The sequence below is a fragment of the Pristis pectinata genome, chromosome 16, assembly GCF_009764475.1.
Source record: "Pristis pectinata isolate sPriPec2 chromosome 16, sPriPec2.1.pri, whole genome shotgun sequence".
In the NCBI taxonomy this organism is placed as follows: Eukaryota; Metazoa; Chordata; class Chondrichthyes; order Rhinopristiformes; family Pristidae; genus Pristis; species Pristis pectinata.
In genome coordinates this window covers 37,926,753-37,943,666 of record NC_067420.1, presented here as the reverse complement: position 1 = coordinate 37,943,666, position 16,914 = coordinate 37,926,753, and the positions used below count along the sequence as shown (strand labels likewise).

Here is a 16,914-nt window from a genome sequence, read left to right as displayed (position 1 = left end):
TATCCCAATGGGGCCTCGTTAGCGCAGTAGGCAGCACGTCAGTCTCATAATCTGAAGGTGGTGAGTTCGAGCCTCACGTGAGGCACTAGTTTTATGGCAGACAATACAAGAATTCTTTCAGGCAGTCCTTGGGGATTGAAGATGGCTCCTCTCCAGTCTTGTGTATTCTGAGGCGGCTGATGTCCATTGTGGGACACACAGTCTCATCCACAGAAGAGGCAGGTGAATAGTTTATGGGTTGGTTTGATCCCTCCCTGGTAACAAAGAGCTTGTGAATGTTCAGGATGGTGGCTTTGATGTTTTCAATACATTCTAAATGCTCCTTCTCTACTTTGAGAGGACATGGGCCAGAGCTTCCCAGCAGATGGTGTGGGGATCTTGCATTTCTTCAGGGTGACTTTTAGCACATCCCTGAATCTTTCCCTTTGTCTGTCTGGTAATTCCCTCCGCTGGTACACCAGCTGTTTTGGGAATCTGGTGTCAGTCATCCAATCACATGCCTACCCATTGGAGATGGCTGAGTGTAACCTAAACCTCAATTCCGGAGATGTCCTAGGAAATGACGCAATATCATTTTGCTTCTCCTCCCAGTGAATTTGGAGGAATTTGCAGAGTTGGCATTGGTAAGAATTCTTTGAAGCGTTCAGTATTGTGCGTGTGACAAGAATGAAATGAAAATTGCAAGCTATTGATTTGCACATTGACATCTGATTCGTTACCAGGCTGACATTATTCCACAAGGCCTTGTTAGCGCAGTAGGCAGCGCGTCAGTCTCATAATCTGAAGGTCGTGAGTTCGATCCTCACACGAGGCACTAGTTTTATGGGAGACAAGGACTGTGAAAATCCTTGGCAGCAATCTCCAACTCCTCGTGTTTGATACAATAAAAATATGCAGAAAATATAAATGCGAAATAAAAGCAGAAAATACTGGAAACACTCAACAGGTCAGGAAACATCCATGGAAAGAGAAAACAGTTAAATTTACAGGTCAGGGACCTGAAAAGGGAGAAAAGAAATTAATTGATAGTTACAGAGAAGATGGGGGAGATTTCGATTCTGTGTGGCTAATAAGGCCAATGTCGGAAAAGCAGACCCTTTCACAGAAGAGCCAGGTGAAGAGCTTATGGGTCGGATGGCTTCTACCTTGGTTACAAAGATCTTCTGAATCTGCTGGACGATTGCTTTGTGGTTTTTAGTACATTATGAATGCTCATTCTCCACTTTGAGACGACATGGGCCAGGGATGCCGATGTCTGTCTTGTAATCCCCTCCCCTGGTAGGCCCACTGTTTCTGGAGTCTGCTGTCAGTTGGAAATGCTATTGGTAAGAATTCTTGAAAGCATTCAGTACTTTGCTTGTGACAAAAATGAATTGCTGTTGATTTGTACATTGACATCTGATTCATTAGCTTGGTAATATTATTCCACATTGCCTCGATAGCGCAGTAGGCAGCGCGTCAGTCTCATAATCTGAAGGTGGTGAGTTCGAGCCTCACACAGGGCACTAGTTTTATTGGAGACAATACAAGAATTCTTCTCAGGCAGTCCTTCGGATTGAAGATTGCTCCTCTCCAGTCTTGTGTGTTCTGAGGTGGCTGATCAGGCCATTGTGGAACCCACATTCTCACCCACAGAAGAGGCAGGTGAATAGTTGATGGGGTGGTTTGCTCCCTCCCTGGTAAGAAAGAGCTTGTGAATGTTCAGGATGGTGGCTTTGCGGTTTTCAATACATTGTGAATGCTCCTTCTCTACTTTGAGAGGACATGGGCCAGAGATTCCCAGCAAATGGTGCGGGGATCTTGCATTACTTCAGGGTGACTTTTAGCACATCCCTGAATCATTCCCCTTGTCTGTCTGGTAATTCCCTCCCCTGGTAGACCAGCTGTTTCAGGAGTCTGGTGTCAGTTATCCAATCACTTGGCTTCCCAATGGAGATGCCTGAGTGTAAACTAAACCTCAATACTGGAGACGTCCTGGGAAATGACGCGATACCATTTTGCTTCCCCTCCCAGTTTATTTGGAGCATGTTGCAGAGTTGGTATTGGTAAGAATTCTTTGAAGCGTTCAGTATTGTGCGTGTGAGAAGAATGAAATGAAAAGTGCAAGCTATTGATTTATACATTGACATCTGATTCGTTACCTGTCTGACATTATTCCTCATAGCCTCGTTAGCGCAGCAGGCAGCGCGTCAGTCTCATAATCTGAAGGTTGTGAATTCGATCCTCACACTGGCCACTGATTTTATGGGAGACAAGAGCTGTGAAACTCCTCGGCAGCAATCTCCAGCTCCTCGTGTTTGAAACAAAAAAATATATGCAGAAAATACAAATGTGACATAAAAGAAGAAAATGCTGGAAACACTCAACAGGTCAGGCAACGACCATGTAAAGAGAAACAGTTAAATTTACAGGTCGGAGACCTGTAAATGGAGAAAAGAAATTAATTTATAGTTACAAAGAAGATGGGGGAGATGTCAATACTGAGTGGCTAATAAGACCAATGTCGGAAAGGCAGACCTTTCCACAGAAGAGCCACGTGAACAGCTTATGGGTCGGATGGCTTCTATCCTGGTTGCAAAGAGCTTCTGAATGTGCTGGACACTTGCTTTGTGGTTTTCCGTACATTACGAATGCTCCTTCTCAACTTTGAGATGACATGGCCCAGGGATTCCTATGTCTATATGGTAATCCCCTCCCCTGGTAGACCCACTGTTTCTGGAGTCTGCTATCAGATAGAGATGGTATTGGTAAGAATTCTTTAAAGCATTCAGTATTTTGTGTGACAAAAATGAAATGTTGTTGATTTGTACATTGAGATCTGATTCATTACCTGGGTGACATTATCACACATGGCCTCGTTAGCGCAGTAGGCAGCGCGTCAGTCTCATAAGCTGAAGGTGGTGAGTTGCAGCCTCACACTGGGCACTAGTTTTATGGGAGACAATACAAGAATTCTTCTCAGGCAGTCCTCGTGGATTGAAGATGGCTCCTCTCCAGTCTTGTGTGTTCTGAGGCGGCTGATAAGGCCATTGTGGGACCCACAGTCTCATCCACAGAAGAGGCAGGTGAATAGTTTATGGGTTGTGTTTCTCCTTTCCTGGTAACCAAGATCTTGTGAATGTTCAGGATGGTGGCTTTGAGGTTTTCAATACATTGTGAATGATCCTTCTCTACTTTGAGAGGATATGGGCCAGATATTCCCAGCAGATGGTGTGAGGATCTTGCATTTCTTCAGGGAGACCATTAGCACATCCCTGAATCTTTCCCTTTGTCTGACTAGTAATTCTCTCCCCTGGTAGACCAGCTGTTTCAGGAGGCTGGTGGCAGTTGTCCAATGACTTGCCTGCCCAATGGAGCAGGCTGAGTGCAACTTAAACCTTAATTCTGGAGATGTCATGGGTAATGACGCGATACCATTTTGCTTCTCCTCCCAGTGAATTTGGAGGATTTTGCAGAGTTGGTATTGGTAAGAATTGGTTGAAACATTCAGTAATGTGCGTGTGATAAGAATGAAATGTAAAGTGCAAGCTATTGATTTGTACATTGACGTCTGATTCGTTACCTGGCTGACATTATTCCAAAGGCCTCGTTAGCGCAGTAGGCAGCGCATCAGTCTCATAATCTGAAGGTCGTGAGTTCAATCCTCACACGGGGCACTAGTTTTATGGGAGGCAACAGCTGTTAAACTCCTGGGCAGCAATCCCCATATCCTCGTGTTTGAAACAAAATAAATGCAGAAAATAGAAATCTGATTCATTAGCTGGGTAATATTACCCCACATGGCCTCATTAGCGTAGTAGGCAGCACGTCAGTATGATAATCTGAAGGTGGTGAGTTCGAGCCTCACACGGGGCACTAGTTTTATGGAAGACAATACAAGAATTCTTCTCAGGCAGTCCTTGGGGATTGAAGATGACTCCTCTGCAGTCTTGTGTGTTCTGAGGTGGCTGATAAGGCCATTGTGGGACCCACAGTCTCTTCCACAGAAAGGGCAAATGAATAGTTTATGGGTTGGTTTGCTCCTTCCCTGGTAACAGAGAGATTGTGAAATTTCAGGATGGTGGCTTTGAGGTCTTCAATATGTGGTGAATGCTCCTTCTCTACTTTGAGCGGACATGGGCCAGAGATTTCCAACAGATGGTGTGGGTATCTTGCATTTCTTCAGGGAGAGTTTTCGCACATCCCTGAATCTTTCCCTTTGTCTATCTGGTAATTCCTTTCCCTGGTAGACCAGCTGTTTCAGGAGTCTGGTGTCAGTCATCCAATGACTTGCCTGCCCAATGGAGATGGCTGAGTGTAATCTAAACCTCAATTCTGGAGACGTCCTGGGAAATGACGCGACACCATTTTGCTTCTCCTCCCAGTGAATTTGAAGGATTTTGCAGAGTTAATATTGGTAATAATTCTTTGAAGTGTTCAGTATTGTGTGTGTGACAAGAATGAAATGAAAAGTGCAAGCTATTGATTTGTGTTTTGACATCTGATTTGTTACCTGGCTGACATTATTCCACAAGGCCTCATTAGCGCAGCAGGCAGCGTGTCAGTCTCATAATCTGAAGGTCGTGAGTTCGATCCTCACATGGAGCACTCGTTTTATGGGAGACAAGAGCTGTGAAACTCCTGGGCAGCAATCTCCAACTCCTCGTGTTTAAAACAAAAAAAAAATGCAGAAAATAGAAATGTGACATAGAAGAAGAAAATGCTGGAAAGACTCAACAGGTCAGGCAACATCCATGGAAAGAGAAACAGTTAAATTTACAGGACGGAGACCTGAAAAGGGAGAACAGAAATCAATTTATAGTTACAGAGAATATGGGGGAGATGTTGATTCTGAGTGGCTAATAAGGCCAATGTGGGAAAGGCAGACCCTTCCACAGAAGAGCCAGGTGAAGAGCTTATGCGTCGAATGGCTTCTACCCTGGTTACAAAGAGCTTCTGAATCTGCTGGACGATTGCTTTGTGGTTTTCAGTACATTATGAATGCTCATTCTCCACTTTGAGACGACATGGACCAGGGATTCCTATGTCTGTCTTGTAATCCCTACCCTGGTAGACCCACTGTTTCTGGAGTCTGCTGTCAGACAGAGATGGTATTGGTTAGAATTCTTTAAAGCATTCAGTATTTTGCTTGTGACAAAAATGAAATGCTGTTGATTTGTACATTGACATCTGATTCATTAGCTGGGTGATATTATCCCAAACGGCCTCGTTAGCACAGTAGGCAGCGCGTGAGTCTCATAATCTGAAGGTGGTGAGTTTGAGCCTCACACGGGGCACTAGTTTTATGGGAGACAATACAAGAATTCTCCTCAGGCAGTCCTTGGGGATTGAAGATGACTCCTCTGCAGTCTTCTGTGTTCTGAGGCGGCTGATAAGGCCGTTGTGGGACCCACAGTCTCTTCCACAGAAGGGGCAAGTGAATAGTTTATGGGTTGGTTTGCTCCCTCCCTTGTAACAAAGAGCTTGTGAATGATCACAATGGTGCCTTGAGGTTTTCAATACATTGTGAATGATCCTTCTCTACCTTGAGAGGAAATGGGCCAGAGATTCCCAGCGGATGGTGTGGGTATCTTGCAATTCTTCAGTGAGACTTTTAGCACATCCCTGAATCTTTCCCTTTGTCTGTCTGGTAATTCCCTCCCCTGGTAGACCAGCTGTTTCCAGAGTCTGGTGTCAGTCATCCAATCACTTGCCTGCCCAATGGAGATGGCTGAGTGTAACCTAAAACTCAGTTCTCGAGATGTCTTGTGAAGTGACACGATACCATTTTGCTTCACACCCCCCCAGTGAATTTGGAGGATCTTGCAGAGTTGGTGTTTGTAAGAATTCTTTGAAGCATTCAGTATTGTGCGTGTGACAAGAATGAAATGAAAAGTGCAAACTATTGATTTGTGCATTGACATCTGATTCATCAGCTGGGTGATATTATCCCACATGGCCTCGTTAGCGCAGTAGGCAGCGCGTCAGTCTCATAATCTGAAGGTCGTGAGTTCGATCCTCACACGGGGCACTAGTTTTATGGGAGACAAGAGCTGTGAAACACCTGGGCAGCAATCTCCAACTCCTCGTGTTTGAAACAAAAGAAATATGCAGAAAATACAAATGTGGCTTGAAAGAAGAAAATGCTGGAAAGACTCAACAGGTCAGGCAACATCCATGGAAAGAGAAACATTTAAACTAACAGGTCGGAGACCTGTAAGGGAGATAAGAAATTAATTTATAGTTACAGAGAAGATGGGGGAGATGTCGTTTCTGAGTGGCTAATAAGGCAAATGTGGGAAAGGCAGACCCTCCCACATAAGAGCCAGCTGAAGAGCTTATGGGTCGGATGGCTTCTACCTTGGATACAAAGAGCTTCTGAATGTGTTGGATGATTGCTTTGTGGTTTTCTGTACATTACAAATGCTCCTTCTCAACTTTGAGACGACATGGCCCAGGGATTCCTATGTCTATATGGTAATCCCCTCCCCTGGTAGACCCACTGTTTCTGGAGTCTGCCGTCTGATAGAAATGGTATTGGTAAGAATTCTTTAAAGCATTCAGTATTTTGTGTGACAAAAATGAAATGTTGTTGGTTTGTACATTGAGATCTGATTCATTACCTGGGTGACATTATCACACATGGCCTCGTTAGCGCAGTAGGCAGCACGTCAGTCTCATAATCTGAAGATGGTGAGTTGCAGCCTCTCACGGGGCACTAGTTTTATGGGAGACAATACAAGAATTCTTCTCAGGCAGTCCTTGAGGATTGAAGATGGCTCCTCTCCAGTCTTGTGTGTTCTGAGGCGGCTGATAAGGCCATTGCGGGACCCACAGTCTCATCCACAGAAGAGGCAGGTGAATAGTTTATGGGTTGGTTTTCTCCCTCCCCGGTAACAAAGAGCTTGTGAATGTTCAGGATGGTGGCTTTGAGGTTTTCAATACATCGTGAATGATCCTTCTCTACTTTGAGAGGATATGGGCCAGATATTCCCAGCAGATGGTGTGAGGATCTTTCATTTCTTCAGGGAGAGCGTTAGCACATCCCTGAATCTTTCCCTTTGTCTGACTAGTAATTCTCTCCCCTGGTAGACCAGCTGTTTCAGGAGTCTGGTGTCAGTTGTCCAATGACTTGCCTGCCCAATGGAGCTGGCTGAGTGCAACCTAAACCTCAATTCTGGAGATGTCATGGGTAATGACGCGATACCATTTTGCTTCTCCTCCCAGTGAATTTGGAGGATTTTGCAGAGTTGGTATTGGTAAGAATTGTTTGAAACATTCGGTAATGTGCGTGTGATAAGAATGAAATGTAAAGTGCAAGCTATTGATTTGTACATTGACGTCTGATTCGTTACCTGGCTGACATTATTCCAAAGGCCTCGTTAGCGCAGTAGGCAGTGCGTCAGTCTCATAATCTGAAGGTCGTGAGTTCAATCCTCACACGGGGCACTAGTTTTATGGGAGGCAACAGCTGTGAAACTCCTGGGCAGCAATCCCCATATCCTCGTGTTTGAAACAAAAAAAATGCAGAAAATAGAAATGTGACATAAAAGAAAAAAATGCTGGAAACACTCAACAGGTCAGGCAACATCCATGGAAAGAGAAACAGTTAAATTTACAAGTCGGAGACCTGAAAAGGGAGAAGAGAAATTAATTTATAGTTACAGAGAAGATGGGGGAGATGTCGATTCTGTGTGGCTAATAAGGCCAATGTGGGAAAGGCAGTCCCTTCCACAGAAGAGCCAGGTGAAGAGCTTATGGGTCGGATGGCTTCTACCTTGGATACAAAGAGTTTCTAAATCTGCTGAACGATTGCTTTGTGGTTTTCAGTACATTAGGAATGCTCCTTCTCCACTTTGAGACGACATGGACCAGGGATTCCTATGTCTGTCTGGTAATCCCTACCCTAGTAGACCCACTGTTTCTGGAGTCTGCTGTCAGACAGAGATGGTATTGGTAAGAATTCTTCGAAGCATTCAGTCGTTTGCTTGTGACAAAAATGAAGTGCTGTTGATTCGTACATTGACATCTGATTCATCAGCTGGGTGATATTATCCCACATGGCCTCGTTAGCGCAGTAGGCAGCGCGTCAGTCTCATAATCTGAAGGTGGTGAGTTCGAGCCTCACACGGGGCACTAGTTTTATGGGAGACAATACAAGAATGCTTCTCGCCAGTCCTTGCGGATCGAAGATGGTTCCTCTCCAGTCTTGTGTGTTCTGAGGCGGCTAATAAGGCCATTGTGGTACCCAGAGTCTCATCCGCAGAAGAGGCAGGTGAATAGTTTATGGGTTGCTTTGCTCCTTCCTTGGTAACAAAGATCTACTGAATGTTCTGGATGATGGCTTTGAGGTTTTCAATACATTGTGAATGCTCCTTCTCTACTTTGAGAGGACATGGGCCAGGGATTCCCAGCAGACTGTGTGGGGAGATTGCAATTCTTCAGGGAGACTGTTAGCACAGCCCTGAATCATTTCCTTAATCTCTCTGGTAATCCCCTCCCCTGATAGACCAGCTGTTACAGGAGTCTGGTGTCAGGCATGTGAATGACATGGCCTGCCCAATGGAGTTGTCTGAATTAACTAGAGCCTTAACGCTGGAGCTGTTTTTCGTGGGAAAGGACATGACGTTACTTTGCTTCCTTCCAGTGAAGTTGGAGGATCCTGCAGAGACGCACTGGTGTTGGTAAGAACTCTTTAAAGGATTCATTTTTGATCTTGTGAGAGGACTGAAAGGAAATCAGAAGTTCACGCAATTGATTTGTACATTTACAGCTTATTCATTTTTCGGGAGAGACTGTCCCACAGGGCCTCGTTAGCGCAGTAGGCAGCGCGTCAGTCTCATAATCTGAAGGTCGTGAGTTCGAGCCTCACACGGAGCACTAGTTTTACGGGAGACAAGAGGTGTGAAACTCATCTGCAACAATCTCCAACTCTTCGTGTTTGAGGGTTTCATGTCTGATTACAAGTCCATTGCAGATTCATTGGAAAATAATCCAAAAATATTTGCAGAAACTAGAAATGTGAAATAAATGCAGAAAATGCTGGAAACAGAATGTCAGTGAGCATCTGTTGAAAGAGAAACAGTTATATTTTCAGGATGGAGACCTTGTTTGAGAACTAGAAAATAGAGAAAAGAAATGAATTTGAAATTACAGAGATGGTGATGAGGGGATGGATAGGAGAAACGGGAATATCTCTGATAGGGTGGGTGCAAATACTTTATTGGCATGCACATGAATAGCCTAACATGTGCACGTAAGTGCTTCATGAAGGCTGCCCAATGGTTACTTTACATTTTAGAGCTTGAATGAGATAATGAATGAGACGTCAATGTACAAATCAATTGTGTGCACTTCCGATTTCCATTCAGACTTCTCACAGGATCAAAACTGAATACTTTAAAGAGTTCTTACCAACACTAACGATGCCTCTCCAAATCCTCCAAATAACTGCAAACAAACCCTGAAGTACTGCTGAGAACTATTCTGTGATAGATGTGGCAAACAGAAGAAGCTAATGATTGTCCAGCCTTCCCATCGCATTGATGTGCACATGTTAAGCAAGAAATGTGAATGATAGTAATCTATTTTGTCTCACCCTATCAGAGATATTCCCTTTGTCCTATCCATACTCTGTCTCTCCCCCCATATTTTCTGCACCTTAATATAATTTTTTAAATCTATTTTCAAGATCTTAAGAAAAGGCTCCGAACTGATACTTTAACAGTGTCTTTTTCCATGGATGCTGCTTGACCTGCTGAGTGTTTCCTGCATTTCTCGTTCTAGTCTCTGCAGATTTTTAAAAATTTTCAATGATTGTGCAGTGGACACAGAATGGGAGATGAAAACCACATCAAAGATTGGAGATTGGTGCAGAGGATTTTCACAGCTCTGGTATTGTCTCCCATAAAACTAGTGCCCCGTGTGAGGCTCGAACTCACGACCTTCAGATTATGAGACTGACGCGCTGCCTACTGCGCTAACGAGGCCCTGTCGGATACTGTTCCCAAATAACACATGTGCTGTACAAATCAATAGCTTGCCCTTTTCACAAGATCAAAGCATCAACTTTAACTCAGTCATTCATTTCCTCGGCAGCAAAGAGCTTCAGTCACAAATCCACAGCCTCATCGCCCATGTCTGGGGAGAGGAGCTTATTTCAGGGGACCTCAGAGAGGCTGCAGTTGATTCTATCTTCAATCAAACAGACATGTGACATCAGTGACTGCAGAGGAGTCTTCCTGCTCCCCTCTATTGCCAGGGTCCTCCTTGGCTGCTTCCTCCCAGGAACTGAGGACCTGCCCCCTGAATCACACTGTGAATTCTGTCTATCCAGAGGCACAGGAGACATCATTTTCAGAGCACAAAAGCTCTAAGGAAAATGTAAGGGACAGCAAAAACCAAGAGTTATGGCATTTTTACCACATTGTCCTTATTAGCTACCAGAAACCCAAAAGACCTCAGTGGTGGCAAGTCGTCCTCAATCCTAAAGGACTGCCTGAGAAGAAGACAATGATCTTCACAGCAAAAGGAAGAACCTCTAGAATTCAACATAATGATTAGCCTGCCTTCCCGTTGCACTTGTGTGTACATGTGAAACAATCTATGAACAAGACAATAACCTATTTGGTCTCACCCTATCGGAGATATTCCCCTTGTCCTATCCACCCCTTCCACACCCTCTTTGACTCTTTAAAGTATTTTTTTCTCTCTTTCCCAATGCTAATCAAGGTTCTCTTTCCATGGATGCTGCCTGATTTTCTGTGTGTTTCCAACATTTTTTTCTTTTTATTTCAGGTTTTCAGCATCTGCAGATTTTTTGTTTGGTTTTATTTTCAATGCTTCTGCAATGGACACAGACTGGGAAGGGAAACCCTGGAACCTAAAGGGTTGTAGATTGGTGCAGAGGAATTTCACAGCTCTTCTCTTGTCTCCCATAAAACTAGTGCCCCGTGTGAGGCTCGAACTCACGACCTTCAGATTATGAGACTGACGCACTGCCTACTGCGCTAACGAGGCCTGTGGGATACTGTCTACTCGATAACAAAGAAGGTACAATTGTATAAATCAGTAGCCTTCACTTCTGATATTTTTTCAGACTTCTCACAAGCTCGAAACTGAAGTGGTTGAAATTATTTTTACTGTCCACAAAACTACAGCTGGAACTGAGACACAAGAAATTCTGCAGATGCTGGAATCTGGAGCAGTACACAAAAAGTACTGGAGGAACTCAGCAGATCAGGCAGCATCCATGGAGGGAAATAAACAGTCGACATTTCAGGCCGAGACCCTTCATCAGGTTTGGCAGACATCACCCAGTCCTGATCAAGGGTCTCCATGGTTCACTGTGGGATAGAAGATGTCCTTGAGCCTGGTGGTATGTGCCCTCAGGCTACTGTATCTTCTGCGTGATGGGAGAGGAGAGAAGAGAGAATGACCCGGGTGGGTGGGGTCTTTGATTTTGTTGGCTGCTTCATCAAGGCAGCGAGAGGTATAGACAGAGTCCGAGGAGGGGAGGCTGGTTTCCAGGACGCGCTGGGATGTGTCCACAACTCTCTGCAGATTTTTGCGGTCCCGGGTAGAGCAGTTGCCACACCAAGCCATGATACATCCAGGTAGGATGCTTTCTATGGTGCATTCATAAAAGTTGGTATCAAAGGGGACATGCCAAATTTCTTCAGTGTCCTGAGGAAGTAGAGGTGCTGGTGAGCTTTCTTGGCCGTGGCATCTATATGGTTGGACCAGGACAGGCTATTGGTGATCTTCACTTCTAGGAACTTGAAGCTCTCAACCCTCTTGACCTCAGCACCATTGATGTAGACAGGTGCATGTACACTGCCTCCCTTTCCTGAAGTCAATGACCAGCTCTTTTGTTGTGCTGACATTGAGGGAAAGGTTGTTGTCATGACACCATGTCACTAAGCTCTCTATCTCCTTCCTCTACTCTGACTCTTCGTTATTTGAGATATGGCCCACTACGGTGGTATCAACTGCAAACTTGTAGATGGAGTTAGAGCAGAATCTGGCCATGCAGTCACGAGTATATAGGGAGTAGAGTAGAGGGCTGAGGACACAGCCTCATGGGACACCAGTGTTGAGAATAATTGTGCTGGAGCTGTTGCAGCCTATCCTCATTGATTTCGGTCTGTTGGTCAGAAAGTCAAAGATCCAGTTGCAGAGGGAGGTGTTGAGTCCCAGGTCTTGGAGTTTGGTGATGAGTTTGCTTGGGATTATAGTATTGAAGGCGGAACTGTAGTCAATAAACTATAGTCTAACGTTGGTGTCTTTACTGTCCAGATGCTCCAGAGATGAGTGTAGGGCCAGGGAGATAGCATCCACTGTAGACCTGTTTTGTTGGTGAGCAAATTGCAGTGGGCAAGGTTGTCTGGGGCTTTCAATGAATGTGCAATGGACAAAGAATTGGAAAGGCAGTTGTCGAACTTAAAAGGTTGGAGAGGTGCTTCACAGCCTTTGTATTGTCACCCATAAAACAAGTGCCCCGTGTGAGGCTCGAACTCACGACCTTCAGATTATGAGACTGACGCGCTGCCTACTGCGCTAACGAGGCCTGTGGAATGTTCTCATCCAGGTAACAAATCAGATGTAATTTTACAAATCAATAGCTTGCACTTCTGATTTTATTTCAGTCTTCTCACAAGCTCAAAACTGAAGTGGTTGAAATTACTCTCAAAGCCAACAAAACTTCAAGTGTGACTCTTGCCTTTATTTTCTCAGCAGTGAAGATCTTCAGTCACAAATCCACAGCCTCATCACCCACATCTGTGAAGAGGAGGTTATCACAGGGAACACCCTCATCCCTCCAAAACACTCTTCAAAGTACTTTTATACTAACGTTCGAACATTACGAGTCTGAAATTTCATTGCCTATAGTAAATAAGGATTGTGAGTAACCTTCAGTCCAGGGTTTAGCTCTGGTTTAACTCTGCCAATGTCCTCAAGCACAAATCTATGTCATTTTGAAGCTCATTTTGAGGTCATGCTTCTCAAAAGCAGATACTGAGATGAAACAGAATTAGATAAATTACTGAAATATAATACCCATCACATGTTGGCATTACTGTGTGTCTTTTGTTAAACTGAGTTTGTGCAATTGAATGCAGTAAGCCTGAGGGAACTAACCACCATTCCTCCCACACTTCTCAATCTTCTGTGGAGGGAAATGGATAGTTGACATTGTGGGTTGAGACCCCTCATTTGGACTCTTCAGTCCAGATGAAGGGTCTCAGCCTGAAACGTCGACTGTCTGTTTCCCTCCACAGATGCTGCCTGACCCGCTGAGTTCCTCCAGCATCTTGTTTGTTGCTCCAGATTGCAGTCTCTTGAGTCTCTGCTCTTCTCAACCTTACTGGGTGCAGTGTTACACCTTGACCGTAGGAGGACAGTTAATCTTTGGAACTAATGGGGAACTACTTAACCCATGGTCACTACACTCCTGAACCAAGATTCTCAGTTGTACACAGATGATGCTTGGTTTTCCATGTGCTTGGAGGCTGAGCTCCAGTGGCACTTTCACTGAAGTAGACAAGAAAATGGGCTTTGTACTTAACACCCACAAGGTCCTCTATCTACTTATTCCTGCTGTGTTTCACTGTCCTTCAATGATAAAGGTTCCCAGCGAAACCTTGAAAATGTGGTTACGTTCCCATATTTCAGTGGATATCTCTTGGGAAGGCAGACTTTAAAGATGACCCTCAACGTTGCCAACACTGTCTTTGGTCAATTGAGGAAAAGGATATTTGAGGATTATAACCTCAAACCTGGAACAAAGCTCATGATCTCCCAGTCAGTGGTGATGTCCATAATTTCTCCTATATAATCTGAGACCTGGACTACTTACAGCTGGCACCTTAAGGCAATGGAACAATACCATGCAAAATCCCCCAAATTCAGTGTAAGGATAAGCAAAATAATGTCATGGCCTTTCCCAGGACAATATCTTTAGAACTGAGGCTCTAATCGCACTCAGCCAACTCCTTTGGGCAGGCTGTATCTTTTGTATCCCTGACACCAGTCTCCTGGCACAGATACTCTGTTGTGTGTTCTGTCCTGGGAAGGGATTGCTAGATGGACAAAGGGAAATATTTAAAATTATGCTACAAGAATCCTTGAAGAATTGCAACTTCTCAGGTTTCTCCTTGGAATCTCTGTCCCATGTCCCATCAAAGTGGAGAAGGAGCATTGAGGATATTACTGTGAACTTCAAGGTTGTACATCTAGAGCGTATGGAGCCTTTGTGTAAGAGGCAGAAAAATCAGACCACCTGACAAACTATTCACCTGCCCTACCGGTGGAAAAGTCCGTGGGTCCCACATTGACCTTCTTAGTCAACTCAGAACCCTCAAAACTGGTTTGGAAGCAATTAATGGTTAATCATTAATGGTTAACCTCTGTCTACACTTCTCGCTGCCTCGGTAAAGCAGCCAACATAATCAAAGACCCCACCCACCCCAGACGTTCTCTCTTCTCCCCCCTTTTCATTGGGCAGAAGATACAAAAGCCTGAAACCATGTACCACCAGGCTCAAGGACAGCTTCTACCCAGCTGTTATAAGACTATTGAATGGTCCCCTAGTACGATAAGATGGTCTCTTGACCTCACAATTTAATTCGTTATGACCTTGCACCTCATTGTTGACCTGCACTGCACTTTCTCTGTAACTGTAACACTTTATTCTGCACTCTGTTATCGTTTTCCTTTGTACTACCTCAATGCACAGTTGTAATGAATTGACCTGTACGAACGGTATGCAAGACAAGTTTTTCACGGTACCTCGGGACATGTGACAATAATAAACCAATTTACCAACTTACCAATTTACCTCAAAGTGCAGCCTAAGAAGAAGACACTTATCTAGAGGACAATAGAAAGAAACTCTAGAACTTAAGGTAAAAAGTCAAATTCAAAGTTGAGTTTATTGTCATATGCACAAGTACATGTGTGCACAAGTACATGTGTGCACAGGTGCAATGTAAAACTTGCAGCAGCATCACAGGCACATAGCATCATATGTACAACATTCACAAGAAAAACATAAATTATACATAATTTATAAAAAAAACAAATTAGAACAAAAAAAAATCAAAGTCCATTGTAGTGCAAAGTGGTCAAAGTGGTCACAGTGTTGCTATACCAAGGTAGTGATTAGGGTTGTGCAGGTTGGTTCAAGAACTGAATGGATGAAGGGAAGTAGCTGTTCTTGAACCTGGTGGTGTGGGATCTCAGGTTTCTGTACCTCCTGCCCCATGGTAGCTGTGAGAAGATGGCATGGCCCAGATGGTGGGGGTCTTTGATGATGGATGTTGCCTTCTTGAGGAAGCACCTCATATCGATAATACTGATGGTGGGGAGGGATGTGCCCGTGATGTATTGGGCTGAGTCCTCTACTCTCTGCAGCTTCTTGTGTTCCTGTGTATTCAAATTACTGTACCAGACTATGATGCAACCAGTCAGGATACTTTCAACAGAACATCTGTAGAAGTTTGTTAGAGTGTTTGGTAACAAGCTGAACCCCCTTAACCTCCTAAGAAAGTAACGACGCTGGCGCCCCTTCCTTGTGATTGCATCTATGTGCTGGGCCCAGGACAGGTCATCCGATAGGTTAACGCCCAGGAATTTAAAGCTGCTGACTCTATCCTCTGCTGATCCCCCAATGTAGACTGGAGCATGTTTGCCCTCGTTCCCCTTCCTGAGCTGCACAGTCTTTCCATTGCGTTTGTGAGCACATGTTAGGTAATCAATGTGCATGACATTAAGTCATTTGGTCTCACCCTATTTGAGATATTCCCTTTGTCCGGCCATTGACCACACCCACCCCACCACCACCTACTCTGCATCTTTAAACTAACTTGTTTCTCCCTTTGGTAGCTCTGAAGGGTTTGGGGCCTAAAATGTTAACTGTTTCTCTTTCCACAGATGCTGCCTGACCTGCTGAGTGCTTCCAGCATTTTCGGTTTTTACTTCAGATTTCCAGCATCTGCAGATTTTTTTTTGATTTGTAATCAATGTGCAAGTGATACAGAATGGGAGATGAAATGCTCGAACAAAAAGGATGAGAGATTGCCCCAGGTGAGTTTCATCGCTCTTGTGGTGACCTCAATTGGTATAAATTTTGCTTCTCATAAAATGAGTGCCCCGTGTGAGGCTTGAACTCACGACCTTCAGATTATGAGACTGACACGCTGCCTACTGCGCTAACGAGGCCTGTGGGAGGCTGTCGTTGTACAAATCAATAGCTTACGCTTCTGTTTTCTTTTCATTCTTCTCACAAGTGAAAAATTGAGTGGGGCTAAAGAATTCTCACTGGCAACAAAACTTCAAGTATTACTCGTCTTTATTTGCTCAACAGCGAAAAGCTTCAGTCACAATTGCAAGGTGATATCAAGAAGAGGTTATCACAGGGGATGCTGTAGTTGTGACTATCTTCAAGATAGGAGACATCTGACAGTGGTGACGACAGAAGGATCATCTTCTTGTCTATCACAGTGCCAGTGTTTTCCACAGCTGCCTGTTGGAGGGGGCCGATGAGCTTCTCACTGAATCTGCGGCGGAGGCTGAGGGGAGACCTGATAGAAGTTTGTAAGATTATGAGAGGCACAGATAGAGTAGACAGCCGATATCTTTCTTCCAGAGTTGAAATGTTTAATACTAGAGGGCATGCATTTAAGGTGAGAGGGGGGTAAGTTCAAAGGTGATGTACGGGGCAAGTTTTTTACACACAGAGTGGTGGGTGCCTGGAATGCACTGCCAGGGGTGGAGGCAGATACAGTGTTTAAGAGGCTTTTAGATAGACACATGAATGTGCAGATAATGGAGGGATATGGACATTGAGTAAACAGAAAGGATTAGTTTAGTTAGGTGTTTAATTACTAATTTGATTAGCTTGGCACAGTATTATGGATCAAAGGGTTTGTTCCT

General features: G+C 44.3%; 13 non-coding genes across 13 annotated transcripts; 9 read left to right on the top strand and 4 right to left on the bottom strand.

Moving 5' to 3' along the window:
- The first annotated feature begins 12 nt into the window (after nt 1–12).
- On the top strand, nt 13–85 carry trnam-cau (transfer RNA methionine (anticodon CAU)). Its single transcript has one exon. It is a non-coding gene; the product is annotated as a tRNA-Met (tRNA).
- A 656-nt stretch (nt 86–741) lies between these two features.
- trnam-cau (transfer RNA methionine (anticodon CAU)) lies at nt 742–814 on the top strand. Its single transcript has one exon. It is a non-coding gene; the product is annotated as a tRNA-Met (tRNA).
- Nucleotides 815–1,432: 618 nt separating this feature from the next.
- trnam-cau (transfer RNA methionine (anticodon CAU)) lies at nt 1,433–1,505 on the top strand. Its single transcript has one exon. It is a non-coding gene; the product is annotated as a tRNA-Met (tRNA).
- Nucleotides 1,506–3,583: 2,078 nt separating this feature from the next.
- On the top strand, nt 3,584–3,656 carry trnam-cau (transfer RNA methionine (anticodon CAU)). The gene has a single exon. It is a non-coding gene; the product is annotated as a tRNA-Met (tRNA).
- Nucleotides 3,657–4,514: 858 nt separating this feature from the next.
- On the top strand, nt 4,515–4,587 carry trnam-cau (transfer RNA methionine (anticodon CAU)). Its single transcript has one exon. It is a non-coding gene; the product is annotated as a tRNA-Met (tRNA).
- Nucleotides 4,588–5,937: 1,350 nt separating this feature from the next.
- Nucleotides 5,938–6,010, top strand: trnam-cau (transfer RNA methionine (anticodon CAU)). Its single transcript has one exon. It is a non-coding gene; the product is annotated as a tRNA-Met (tRNA).
- Nucleotides 6,011–7,355: 1,345 nt separating this feature from the next.
- On the top strand, nt 7,356–7,428 carry trnam-cau (transfer RNA methionine (anticodon CAU)). The gene has a single exon. It is a non-coding gene; the product is annotated as a tRNA-Met (tRNA).
- Nucleotides 7,429–8,042: 614 nt separating this feature from the next.
- On the top strand, nt 8,043–8,115 carry trnam-cau (transfer RNA methionine (anticodon CAU)). Its single transcript has one exon. It is a non-coding gene; the product is annotated as a tRNA-Met (tRNA).
- A 671-nt stretch (nt 8,116–8,786) lies between these two features.
- trnam-cau (transfer RNA methionine (anticodon CAU)) lies at nt 8,787–8,859 on the top strand. The gene has a single exon. It is a non-coding gene; the product is annotated as a tRNA-Met (tRNA).
- Nucleotides 8,860–9,895: 1,036 nt separating this feature from the next.
- Nucleotides 9,896–9,968, bottom strand: trnam-cau (transfer RNA methionine (anticodon CAU)). The gene has a single exon. It is a non-coding gene; the product is annotated as a tRNA-Met (tRNA).
- A 957-nt stretch (nt 9,969–10,925) lies between these two features.
- Nucleotides 10,926–10,998, bottom strand: trnam-cau (transfer RNA methionine (anticodon CAU)). The gene has a single exon. It is a non-coding gene; the product is annotated as a tRNA-Met (tRNA).
- A 1,476-nt stretch (nt 10,999–12,474) lies between these two features.
- Nucleotides 12,475–12,547, bottom strand: trnam-cau (transfer RNA methionine (anticodon CAU)). The gene has a single exon. It is a non-coding gene; the product is annotated as a tRNA-Met (tRNA).
- A 3,580-nt stretch (nt 12,548–16,127) lies between these two features.
- trnam-cau (transfer RNA methionine (anticodon CAU)) lies at nt 16,128–16,200 on the bottom strand. The gene has a single exon. It is a non-coding gene; the product is annotated as a tRNA-Met (tRNA).
- Nucleotides 16,201–16,914: the final 714 nt, after the last annotated feature.